General features: G+C 42.8%; 1 long non-coding RNA gene across 1 annotated transcript; it reads left to right on the forward strand.

The window, feature by feature from the left end:
- Window positions 1–7542: 7542 nt before the first annotated feature.
- Window positions 7543–9939, forward strand: LOC131384065 (uncharacterized). Its single transcript, XR_009214551.1, has 4 exons — window positions 7543–8092; window positions 8558–8826; window positions 9143–9329; window positions 9641–9939. It is a non-coding gene; the product is annotated as an uncharacterized LOC131384065 (long non-coding RNA).
- Window positions 9940–11182: the final 1243 nt, after the last annotated feature.

Here is an 11182-nt window from a genome sequence, read left to right on the forward strand (position 1 = left end):
TGGGCTGTGAACATACTTTAAACAATCCCAATCCCGTTCTCTCTTGACAAATCACTTTCTTTACCCAAATATGGATACTGGAGTATGTGTCTTTCCTCCTCTTAAGGACAGGACCTCTTAGGCTTACTTTAGTTAGCCCCACCTAGGAGAGAGCCTGGCACATGTTAGGTCTTAATAAACACTGAGCGAATGAATGACTGTGTTCTATGAGACGTTTCATTTACCCTCCCCGGCTCCATGCCTGGGAGGAATGAGCTACCTCTGAAGATGGGTAACGTCTTGAGATTTTCACAAAAGAATATAAAGCTAGCAAGTCAAAGACAGTGTAATACTGCTTTAATTTTAGTTTTTTGCTTTTTTTTTCTGAAACACAGCACATTAGGAGTTGAGATGATGGTATTGACTGTTCTCGTGGTTTGTGTGCAATTTTTAACCAGGATTCATGGCTGGGGAAACAAAAGCACTTCTTTGCCTGTATAACTTTTTTCCCTTCCTTTATTACTTCAAATAGGCAAGATGTAGTTTGCATTCATTTCACTGCTGATATTGCTCTCAAAGATCACTAAAGATCTCTTCTCCCCTGACACGTTCCACTCATTTGTAACCCAGATCCTCAGCGCGGCTAATGGAGGGTCCCTCAGCCCTGTAACTTCTGTGCATAAAGCAGTAGGTAATGGGTCCAGTCATGTTAAACATTAGGTAATATCGGTATCTTTTCACCTTACTATGAGAATCTTAAAGACGGAAGCATTATCCTCTGCTTATGATTGCTGTAGGCAAGAATGTGCACCAACCCTCCCAAGAGTGTAAACATCATCACCGTCACCACTGTAAGATGACAGCTCTTCACAGTTCACTCACCTTTTTCCTGGTTATTCTCCCTCCTAATCATTGCCAGAGTCTCGGGAGATAGGTGTGAATCCTTCTAGGATGCAGCTGAGAAAGTTAAATGTCTTGTCCTGGAGCACACAGCTCAGCAGCACCAAGAATGAAATGTTAAATCTGGTGTTTTTCCCTCTCTGCTGTAGTGAAGCTCCACTAGAGATTTACCAAAGTCCTTGATATTTTAACTTAGCTATCAACTTCAGCCCAGAGAAAATCTTCCAAAAGTAGATTCCAAAAGTATATTCATCCATCAACCATAACCTTAAATCTGAAGCCAGGAACTAAAAAGAAATTCTCAAGGTAACACAATTGTCATGAAGTCTCACTTCCAGGACCAATTATAATTTGGATTTTTGTCTTCATCCTCCCAGATGTCTCTGATCCCACTGTAACCAAACCCTGAGTCCTAGGGCCTTTCTTCTGCTTATTTCACTCTTTCTGTACACATTTTCCAGGCACTTCCACCACTCACCACCCTCCAAAAGGAACTGATCCCTAAGCTTGTGCAGTGATTAATGATTTTCATGTCTTTTCTATTTGCCTGCAGTTATGCTACAAGATCTCTTGGCAAAGGACTAGCCAGGCATGCCTAATATGTGATTTAACAAACTGGTTTCTACCACTTTCAGCCTGAAGTGACAGTGTTTTTTGACGTTGGTTGCAGGCGGGGGACTGTTGCCCCCTGCCAAGCACTTCAGCTTCCTTGCACGGCCTCTCCTTGGCTTCTGTCTGTCCCTGCCAGCAGCTCTTCATGGGACCCATCCTGACCCTCAAAGACAGCAGAAAAGAGGGTTCCTGATGCAAAACCTAAAGAGCTTTCATCTGAGGAAGGTGAGTCCTTTTTAAACTATGAGGCCTGGAGAGACATTAAAATGAGAGCAATCACACCTCACTCCCTGCTTTGAGCTATGTATTCATCTCTTAAAACTGCCTGCTATTGCCACAAGTAGCTATCAATTAATTTTAATTTAGGATTATTATAGTGTCTCACCAGAAGCATAACCCACATCCTATAACTTAACAATAACCAATTGCTCATCAATTTTATTTCTGTAATCCAAAGAGAGTTCCTGATCAACAATTTTGTACCAGCCCACTCTCTCTGTCCCAGTCTTTTGTCTTTAAAAACCTGCTTGGAACAAAGGCTCTAGGAAGCTCACAGCCAAGGGTACTTGGGTCTGAGTCTTCCAGGCAGCTGTCCTCACTTTGGCTGAAGCAAACTCTTTAAATTATACTTTGTGTCTCAGCCTCTGCCTCTTGGGTCAACACTGAGGGGAGTAAATGAATGGCTCCTGCTCCTTCTCTGTCTGAAGCTTGGAATTCTCCTGAGAGGACTTCCTACCCCAAGATAGGAGGGAGTCTCACTCAGAAGAGGAAGGAGCTCCTGTCTGCTGAGGACACGGTTCCATCCAATGAGGTCAGCAGGGCTATCAGCAGCTTCCGTTAATTCCGTTGGGGTAGGCATGCGGCAAGTGGCAGTTATTTGAGCTGAGGATGCTGGGACGGATTTTTACATGAGCAGTTAGCCCTTAGATCATGACACCAGCCTAAGTGCCCAAGGAAATGGAACAGCAGGGAGGGGGAGGGACATCACACCCACTATCAAAACTTCTTGTTAGTCTCTGGCTTCCACATCCTTCCCAAAAACTTCAGCCCAATTCACAGCCTCATTTTTCCATCTCTTCGCCATTCCTCCATGGGAGAGCTTTCAGTTGGTACAGGAATAGCTGAGAAGTGGGAAAGATCAAGGGTAGTAAGAGCTGCCCCAGATAATCTACAGAAAGCTTTGCTGGAGTTAGGTTGTGCATCTCTGAACCTGAGCTAGATTTGTTGGGTCAGGGACCATACTTATTTACTGGCCCAAGAATTAGAAGAGGAGGTGTCTAAGAAATGCTTGTTGGATGAATAAATAAACAGCCGATGAGTGTTTATATGAGCCTGAAAACTGCCTGCACCAGCACAAAAGTAAAGCCCCAACACCCTCAGGCCACACCTCCTGGAAAAACATATGTCAGTCCCAGAAAAATGTGGGCGACATGAGGCAAGTCTGGAGCAACACAGGAAACTGCCCTCCTCTTCTGGCCCCTCTTCCACTGTGGTGCTCAAACTCTCATCAAGGCTGGTCATCTAATGAGCAGGATGTAAGAGGGTCATTCTTCGCTGTGGCCATTCCAGTTTCCTGGAAACCTGGCTTTCTCCTGACCATTGTCCCATGAGCGTGGTGGTGACAAGCTTGAGCTCTGACATCAGAAAGTCCCCAGTTTGAAACCTCTAGCTTCTTACTTGCTAGCTATGAGACTTTGGGCAAATTAATCTCTCTAAACCTCAATTTCTCAATCCATAAAATGTTCAAGGTCAAGCAACTCACTTTTCCACATTGTAATTGATGAAACTAAAATTCAGACTCAGATCTGCCTCACTCCACAGTCTGTGCTTTTTCCTTCCCACTCCTCTTTTTGTACTAAAAATTTCGTAACACATTTGAGATTCTGTCTCAACTCATATCACTGAAATCATCTGTCATGTCTGACGATCAAATAGAAGCCAGACTAAGATTCAGCCACAAATGTTATGCCTAAACATTTCTTATTATTTCTTCTTAATGTTTTTCATGTATACAATAAAACTCGCATCCTAGTATTACTGGCAGCCTAATATATGCCCAGGAGACATGTAGCTTAACTCTCTATATGGGATAGGATAAATATTCTCCCTTTGTTTGTGATTTGAAAGCTTTCCATGGACGCTAAAGCGATTTGTTAAAATATCTTCACCTGTAGGTATTTTTCTCTCTTAAAAGCCTAATTCATCTCTGAGTTTGTTTACTAAAATAATCTAATTTGCTCATTTTCTCTAGCCATTCCAAGCTAAATCCCAGAAGTACTAAAGAAGCAAGGCACAGACACAGTATCATACAATTTGAGACACAGTATTATACAATTGATGTGAACTTCTAGGCACAGTGTGCTCACAGTCTGTCCGGAAATAACTTCGTAGCAAGCATAGCTCCAGTCTAGCTGCCTGGCAGCCTGGCAGGATATTATTATTACTGATACTAATTTGCTTTTTAATGTAAGTCTACCCAGAATATATTAAAGAAGTTTCAAGAAATCAGTATCATGGATTATAACCTGACATAGTGCTAAGGAACCATCAGCTCCGTGTTAGCATTTGGTTAGCAAGTCTTTTTCAAAGGCCATGCTTGAGAAACAGTTTTGCTCTCCCAATCAATGTGTTGTAGTTTTTTTTTAGCATACTATTGTGCAGATAAATAAATGAGATATTAATGCCATTGCAAGTTCTGGCTTTGTGTAGGGTTTTCTAGTGAAGCCTGTTTAGGATCCTGGATTTGTCCAAGCTGTTCTGATTATCCCATCATTTTTAACATGGATAATCTACAGTCTCTCATCTATTACATATATTAAATTCTGGCACAAGTTCAACTGCTCTTCACTAAAACTGAGAAAAAGTTTAGGATCACTTTGCTAGAATCCAAAGAAGATGTTAAATACTACCAAAAAAAAAAAAAAAAAAAAAAGGCTACAAACTGGTTTCCAAGAATCTCTGGAGCATCCTTAAGAACTCCCCTTGCATGTTCATTAGATAGCCCTTCACCCAATGTATCCTAATAGTCTGCTGAAAATGCTCAAAGGCAAGTAATTTTCATGTAATCAACTAAATAAAGTGTTTAACAAATATGGCAAATATTAATATTTTTAACTGTTTATGTAAAGTGCAAGAGAGTTATTGATTAGGACAGTAGCTCTGAAGCCGAACAGCCTAGGTCTAAATCCCGGTTCTTTCATCAACAAGCTCCATTACTGTTGGTAAGTTATTTCAATTGTCGGTGTCTTAGTATCTTTTCTTATAGAGGTGATGATTGCTCCTACCTAATAGCACTGTAGTGATCATATATGCAGAGCTTATCACACTAATTGACATTCAAAAATATTAGCTCTTAAAAAATTATTATTAGAAATTTGAGAAAAAGAATCACACTAAAAAAGGGTAAAAGGCATTGAAAATAATTCCCCAAGAAGAAAATAAAAATTTCTCAAATCATATAGGACTTATTTTTTAACATTAAGAGGATTCCGATTAATTCAAATTAAATGGATAAGATGCCTTATCTTCACAATGACATTCCAATAGCTTGTTTTCTTATTTTAATGAAAATATGTAATGATGGTGAAGATTCGGTGAGACAGGCACTTCCATACTGGCTGCTGGAATTCTACTTTGACACAACATATTGCCTGTCATTTGTTATTAATCTGTGAGATTTCTTTTTCCTTTTTTTTTTTTTTTTTTTTTTTGAGATGGAGTCTTGCTGTGTTGCCCAGGCTGGAATGCAGTGGCCCAATCTTGGCTCACTGCAAGCTCCACCTCCCAGGTTTACGCCATTCTCTTGCCTAAGCCTCCTGAGTAGCTGGAACTACAGGTGCCCGCCACCACGCCCGGCTAATTTTTTGTATTTTTAGTAGATGGGGTTTCACCACGTTAGCCAGGATGGTCTCAATCTCCTGACCTCGTGATCCACCCGCCTTGGCCTCCCAAAGTGTTGGGATTACAGGCGTGAGCTACTGCGCCTGGCCTAATCTGTGGGATTTCTTGATATATTCTAGATAAGATTTGCTTTGAAAGACACTTATTGTAGTAATCTGCTCTGTGGCATGTCTTTTCACTCACATAATGGTATTTTTTGATGAACCATATATTTTTTATTTTAATAAAGTTCAATTAATCTACTTTTACTATATTTTATTTTTAACAGCCTTGTCAATATTTATTATTTTTGTTTATTTAGTTATTTTTATAGTTAGTGATTTTTTATGTCTTGTATGAAAAATATTTGCCTATCCCTTTGTTATAATCTTATTTTTTTAAAAAAATTCTACACCTTTTTTTTCTTCAATATACCATGCTTAACACAGATTGACTTTTTTTACCCTTCATGTTTTGGTCTAGGATCCATCTCAGATTTATTTACATCAGGACCGAGGTGGAGAGTCACAGTTTCTATTTTTCTATATGGGTGTGTGGTTAATCCAGGGCCATTTATTGAAAGACCACCCTCTCCCCACTTAACTGTGCTGTCTCCTGTGTCATCTATCAGGTGTTACTGCATTTTTCACGTCTGTGCACTCTTGTTTGCGCCATTGGTCTTAAAATATATTCTTGTGCCAGCACTTCAGCATCTTAGTTATTGCAGCTTTAAAAGAAGTGTTGCTGTCTAGCAGTTAAATCCTCCAGTTTTGTTCTTTTTCAGGGCTGCCTTGGCTGTTCTTGATTCTTTGATTTTCCATGTATACTGCAGAATCATCTTCAATGTATACCAAAAAAAAAAAAAAAAACCTGGGATTTTGATTGGCATTCCACTGAATCTGTACATCAAATTAGAGAGATTTGGCATCTGAAAATACTGAGTCTTCCAATCCATGAACATGATATAATCCTCCATTAGTTAGGTATTTCTTTAATTTTTTTTCTCAGCAATGTTTTGTGTTTCACATTTTTCAGTGTAAAGTTTTTGCCTGCCTTAGTTTGATTCCTAGGTATTTTTTGGTTTTGGTACTATTGTAAATGCTCCTTTCAAAAGTGTATTTTCCAATTGTTTATTGCCAGTATATGGAATGCAATTGATTTAGGGGGGTTATTTATTTTAATTGTGATATGATCTATATAACATAAAATTTACCATTTTAACCACTTTTAATTGTACAGTAGAGTGGCATTAAGAATACTCACATTGTTGTGCGACAGTTCAATTGATTTTTAATATCAGCTTTGTTGAGGTATGGTTGACATATGTTAAAATTTGCCAGCTTTAGGTGTGCAGCTCATTGAGTTCTGATAAATGCATGCAGCCACGTGGTCCTCACAATGAAGACGCGGACCATTTCCAGCATCCTTCAGAGTTCCCATGTGCCCTTTAGGGCTCCTCCCCAGCAGCCTCCCTCCTGGCCCTCAGTATCCACAGACCTGCTTTCTCACACTGTCATTTTACCTTTTCTAGAATTTCAGGTAAAAGAATTTTACAGTAGGTATCTTTTGTGTCTGACTCCTTTCACTTAGTGCAAACCTCTTGAGAAGTGTCCATGTTAGATGTGTATCGGTAAGTTGCCCTGTTTCATTACTGAATATATTCTGCTGTATGGATGTACCACAGTTTGTTTATCCATTTATCAGCTGAAGGCCACTTGGGCTGCTATCAATTTGTGGGGAGCAGAAGGAAGCTGCTGGAACATTCTCGTACAGATTGTTGTGTGGAAATTTGCTTTTATTTGTCTTGGATAAACCCTTAGGGGAAGGATCACTGGGTCCTATGTTTGACTTTATAAGGAACTGCTAAACTGTTTTCTACACCAGCTGTGCCATCTTGCATGTCTGTCGGCACCGTGTGAGAGTTCCCCTGCTCTGCAGCCTTGCCAACGCGGATGTGTCTTTTGATTTCACGTATTCTAGTGCGGATGCCATTGTGGTTTCAAGCTGCATTTCCCTAATGAATAATGATGTTCTGAATCTTTTCAGGCACTTTTTTTTTTTTTTTTTTTTTTTTTTTTGCCATTTTGTATACTTCTCTGGTGAAGTGCCTGGTGAAGCCTTTTACCCATTTAAAAAATAAAACTGCTTTCTTATTGATTTATAAGATATAAGCTAGGCATAATTGCATCTGCCTGTAGTCTTAACTACTTGGAAGCCCAAAGCAGGACGATCACTTGAGCCCAGGTGTCTGAGGTCAGCCTGGGCAACATGGTGAGACCCTGTCACTAAAAAATAAACAAAGATGAAAGATACATATATCTCACTGTGCTAGGCTGAATGATGGCCTCCCAAATATGTTCACCACCTAATCTGTAAAAACTGTGAGTTTCTTACCTTACCTGGCAAAAGGGACTTTGCAGACGTGATTCAACTAAGGATGTTGAGATGGGGAAATTCTCCTGGATTATGTGGCTGGGTCTGATGTAATCACAGGAGTCCTCATTAGAGGGAAGCAGAAAGGCCAAAGTCAGAGACGGAGATGTGGCCGTAGAAGCAGAGGTCCGTGTGCTGTGGGGCCATGAGCCAAGGAACCCACGCCGCCTCTGGGAGCTGGGAAAGGCAAGGGAGCAACATCTCCCTGGAGCTCCAGAGTGAGCCAGCTCTGATGACACCATGACTTCAGCCCTCGGAGACTGGCTGTGGACATCGGACCTCTGTCACTGTAAGATCCTAAGTTTATGTTCATTTGTGGGAATATGCAGGCACTCTCTCTTCAGTGGAGGACTTGAAGTTGGCTCTTCTGACTCTAAGTCCATGTTGATTTGTTCCTACCATTGTTCGGGGTAGAAGGGAGCAGGTATCTTAGGTGGTGGGAACAGTGTAAGGGAAGCCCCCAGGTAAACACGGCGCTGCCGCCCAGGGAGCAGGCACCCCTCAGATAAAGCTGCGTATGCTGGGACAGCGGGAGGTGAGGTCCATCCGGTGGATCCACTAGGCTTTGGAAGCAGAGAGTCTGGGCTGGAGATGGTGAGAAGCCATGTAGTGGTTGGAGTGCTTGGGGGTTTGTCAGAAGGGTCAGGGCTGCTGGCCCAGGCAGGAGCAGGTGCTGGGGAGACAGCACTTGCCTGCCTCCCTCACTGGGCTCTGACAGGAGGCATTCCGTGTGTGCTGTTCATTATTATTCTAGAACAGTGCTGCCCAGTTCCGTGGACCAAGCTGCTTCTGTGAGTGAAGGGTAGGGAATCCAGGACAGCAAGGCCATCTCATTTCTCAGGGACCCTCTGGCTCATTGGATGGCCTCATCCCTTAATCTTCTCCAAACTGATGCTGGCCTCGCTGAAGACATTCTGAGCTGGTGCCGTCAGCCTGAGCAGCACTTCACTCCAGTCCACCCGCATTTCACTCTATTATCCTGCACCCCGAAAAGACATGGATTTTGTTGAAGGGTGAAGTCAGGTGCGCCTCTGTCTGGGAGCTGGAATGTATGCAGTGGTCATCTTTGCTGCTTCTGCCCTGGTGCCACACTCTGAAGAGTGAGAACATGGGCAGAGTGGGCAATGGCTCCACACCCCTGTCTCCCCACCAGGATCTCTGGCTGAGACTCAGGGTCTGAGGACCCAGGGTGCCTCCAGACCACAGACCAATGAATTTTCTGTTCTCTTTTCAACTTCTTCCCAGCCTAGGGCAGTTCGAAGCCAGCTTCTTTCAGGAAGCCTGCCCTGATAGTGCCATCTAACTACAAACACTTATTTTCTGTGCTGTGTATTTTCAGTGCTAAGTGATTGTGCATTCAACCTTTCATTACACATGGTCCCCTGTGGTTCTCTAGTCCTTCTGGAGAAGCAAGCGTGAGACAGATGCCTCGTCCGGTGAGGTTACTGACTTTCTGAGGACGGGGAGCAATCTTTCTTCATTTGTACCATGTCTCACCAAATAGATGATAAACCACTGGAGGACAGGTATTGTTTGACATGAAAATAAAGTTTATGGTGCCCTCCTGATCATTGTTCAGTAAACCCTGCAGGGAAAGGAGTGGAGAGATCATTAGTTAATTGGAAAAGGTATTTCTTGCCTAGTGGGGTGGATTTCTAAATTTAGGGCTAAATGTGTCATGCAGCTCTGATTTTCTACACCATGAGAAGGTAGTCCCCTTTGCTTCTATTATGCACAATCCATGCATTTGTTCCACAGACATCTGATGTTTACTGAATGCCCTGTGCAATAGAGATTGAGGAGTCAAAGGTGAACAACAGGTGATCTTTCTCTGCAGGTGGCTCTCTCTGTACACATCACTCACAAATATCCATCTATAGTCCCAAGCTCCTTCCCCTAATCCATGTCCTGTGTTCGGTGTTGGGCAAACTTTCCAGATGTCAAGATGCAGAAAATTAGACCTGCAGCCCCCAGAGGAGCTGAGATAATGCTACTTCTTTCAAGGAGGGGCACATGACATCACCTGGCCTGTTGAAGCAGTGGACAGAGTGGGGTCTGGGGGATCCTAACCGGAGTAGCTAGCCCTCCCCACCTGTGTGTCTTGTACTATAGGCTCTGCATCCATGGATTCCACAATGTGGGGTAAAACTATTCAAAAAACATTGCATATGTGCTGAACATGTACAAGCTTTTCTTTTTATCATAATTCCCTAAACAACTATTGACACAGTACTCACATTTAATTAGGTATCACAAGTAATCTAGAGCTTATTGAAAGTGCATGCAGGGTGTGCATAGGTTGTCTGCAAATGCTGCACCATTTTATGTCAGGAGCTTGAGCACCTGAGCTGTTGGTATCTTTAAGGGAGGATCCTGAAACCAATCCCCAACAGATACTGAGGAATGACAGTATTTGGGTTTCGACAGAAAGCTGAGAAACCCAGAATGTCAGAAATAACCTCCTAACAGTAAGAAGCTGAGTTAAAATCAGGAAAAGCCAGTGGTTATCTTCAGTCTTTTTACACACAAGAGCAAACCACATGTTCTACAGCAATGGGGGAAAAACTCAGTGATTACCCAATGAAGTGAATAAAAGCTGCGGTGATAGTTACAACAACACGACAACAGGTTATATTGAGAAGCAAGATCTCATTTAGGGTTTGCTGGAGGAGCCAGAGCCGCTAAGGGTGCAGCCTCCTTTGGAAGCACTGACCTGGCCCCTGCGCCCATGGACATGGGAATTGTGTGGGAGCTGGCAGAGTCTCAGCAACCTCTCGATCCAGTTTGTCTCCTTAGACAGCATCCATCTCCCCCACTCTCCATCAGCTCCTTTTCCAGCTTCCCCTTCCTGCCCTTGTTTCTGTAAGGCCGGGAGGGAGGCGTCTGGGGTTATGACAATGCCTCACATTGCCAGGAGAGGGCAGCAGATCATTCTCCCATCCCAGGTGCCTCCTCTGCACTGTCTAGGATTCCAGTGAATTTCCAAGGGTCATTGAGGGCTCATGGGAGCCAGGCTCCGTGCCAGGCACTGGGAATGCAAAGCCGACTGAGATATGGAGCTCCGCTCTGCAGGAGCTGGTGGTCTAAAAGGGTAAGGCAGCCATGGAAACAGACACAGGGCCAAACAGTGGGGTCAAACGCTGGGGCAGAAGGCTCTTCAGGGGACTGTGGGATCCCCAGGAAGTGGGGAGAGGAGGGGGTCTCAGAAAGCACCCAGCAGGAAGAGGATTATGTTTTAATATTGAGTTGTAAGAGTTCTGGATATGTCACTTACTGGAGATATGATTTATAAATATTTTCTCCCATTCTGTGGGTTGGGAGAAACCTTTCTTGTGTCTTTTGATGTGCCAGGGTTTTTAATTGGGCTGATGTCCAATTT

Source organism: Hylobates moloch, unplaced genomic scaffold, assembly GCF_009828535.3.
Source record: "Hylobates moloch isolate HMO894 unplaced genomic scaffold, HMol_V3 SCAFFOLD_8, whole genome shotgun sequence".
Classification (NCBI taxonomy): Eukaryota; Metazoa; Chordata; class Mammalia; order Primates; family Hylobatidae; genus Hylobates; species Hylobates moloch.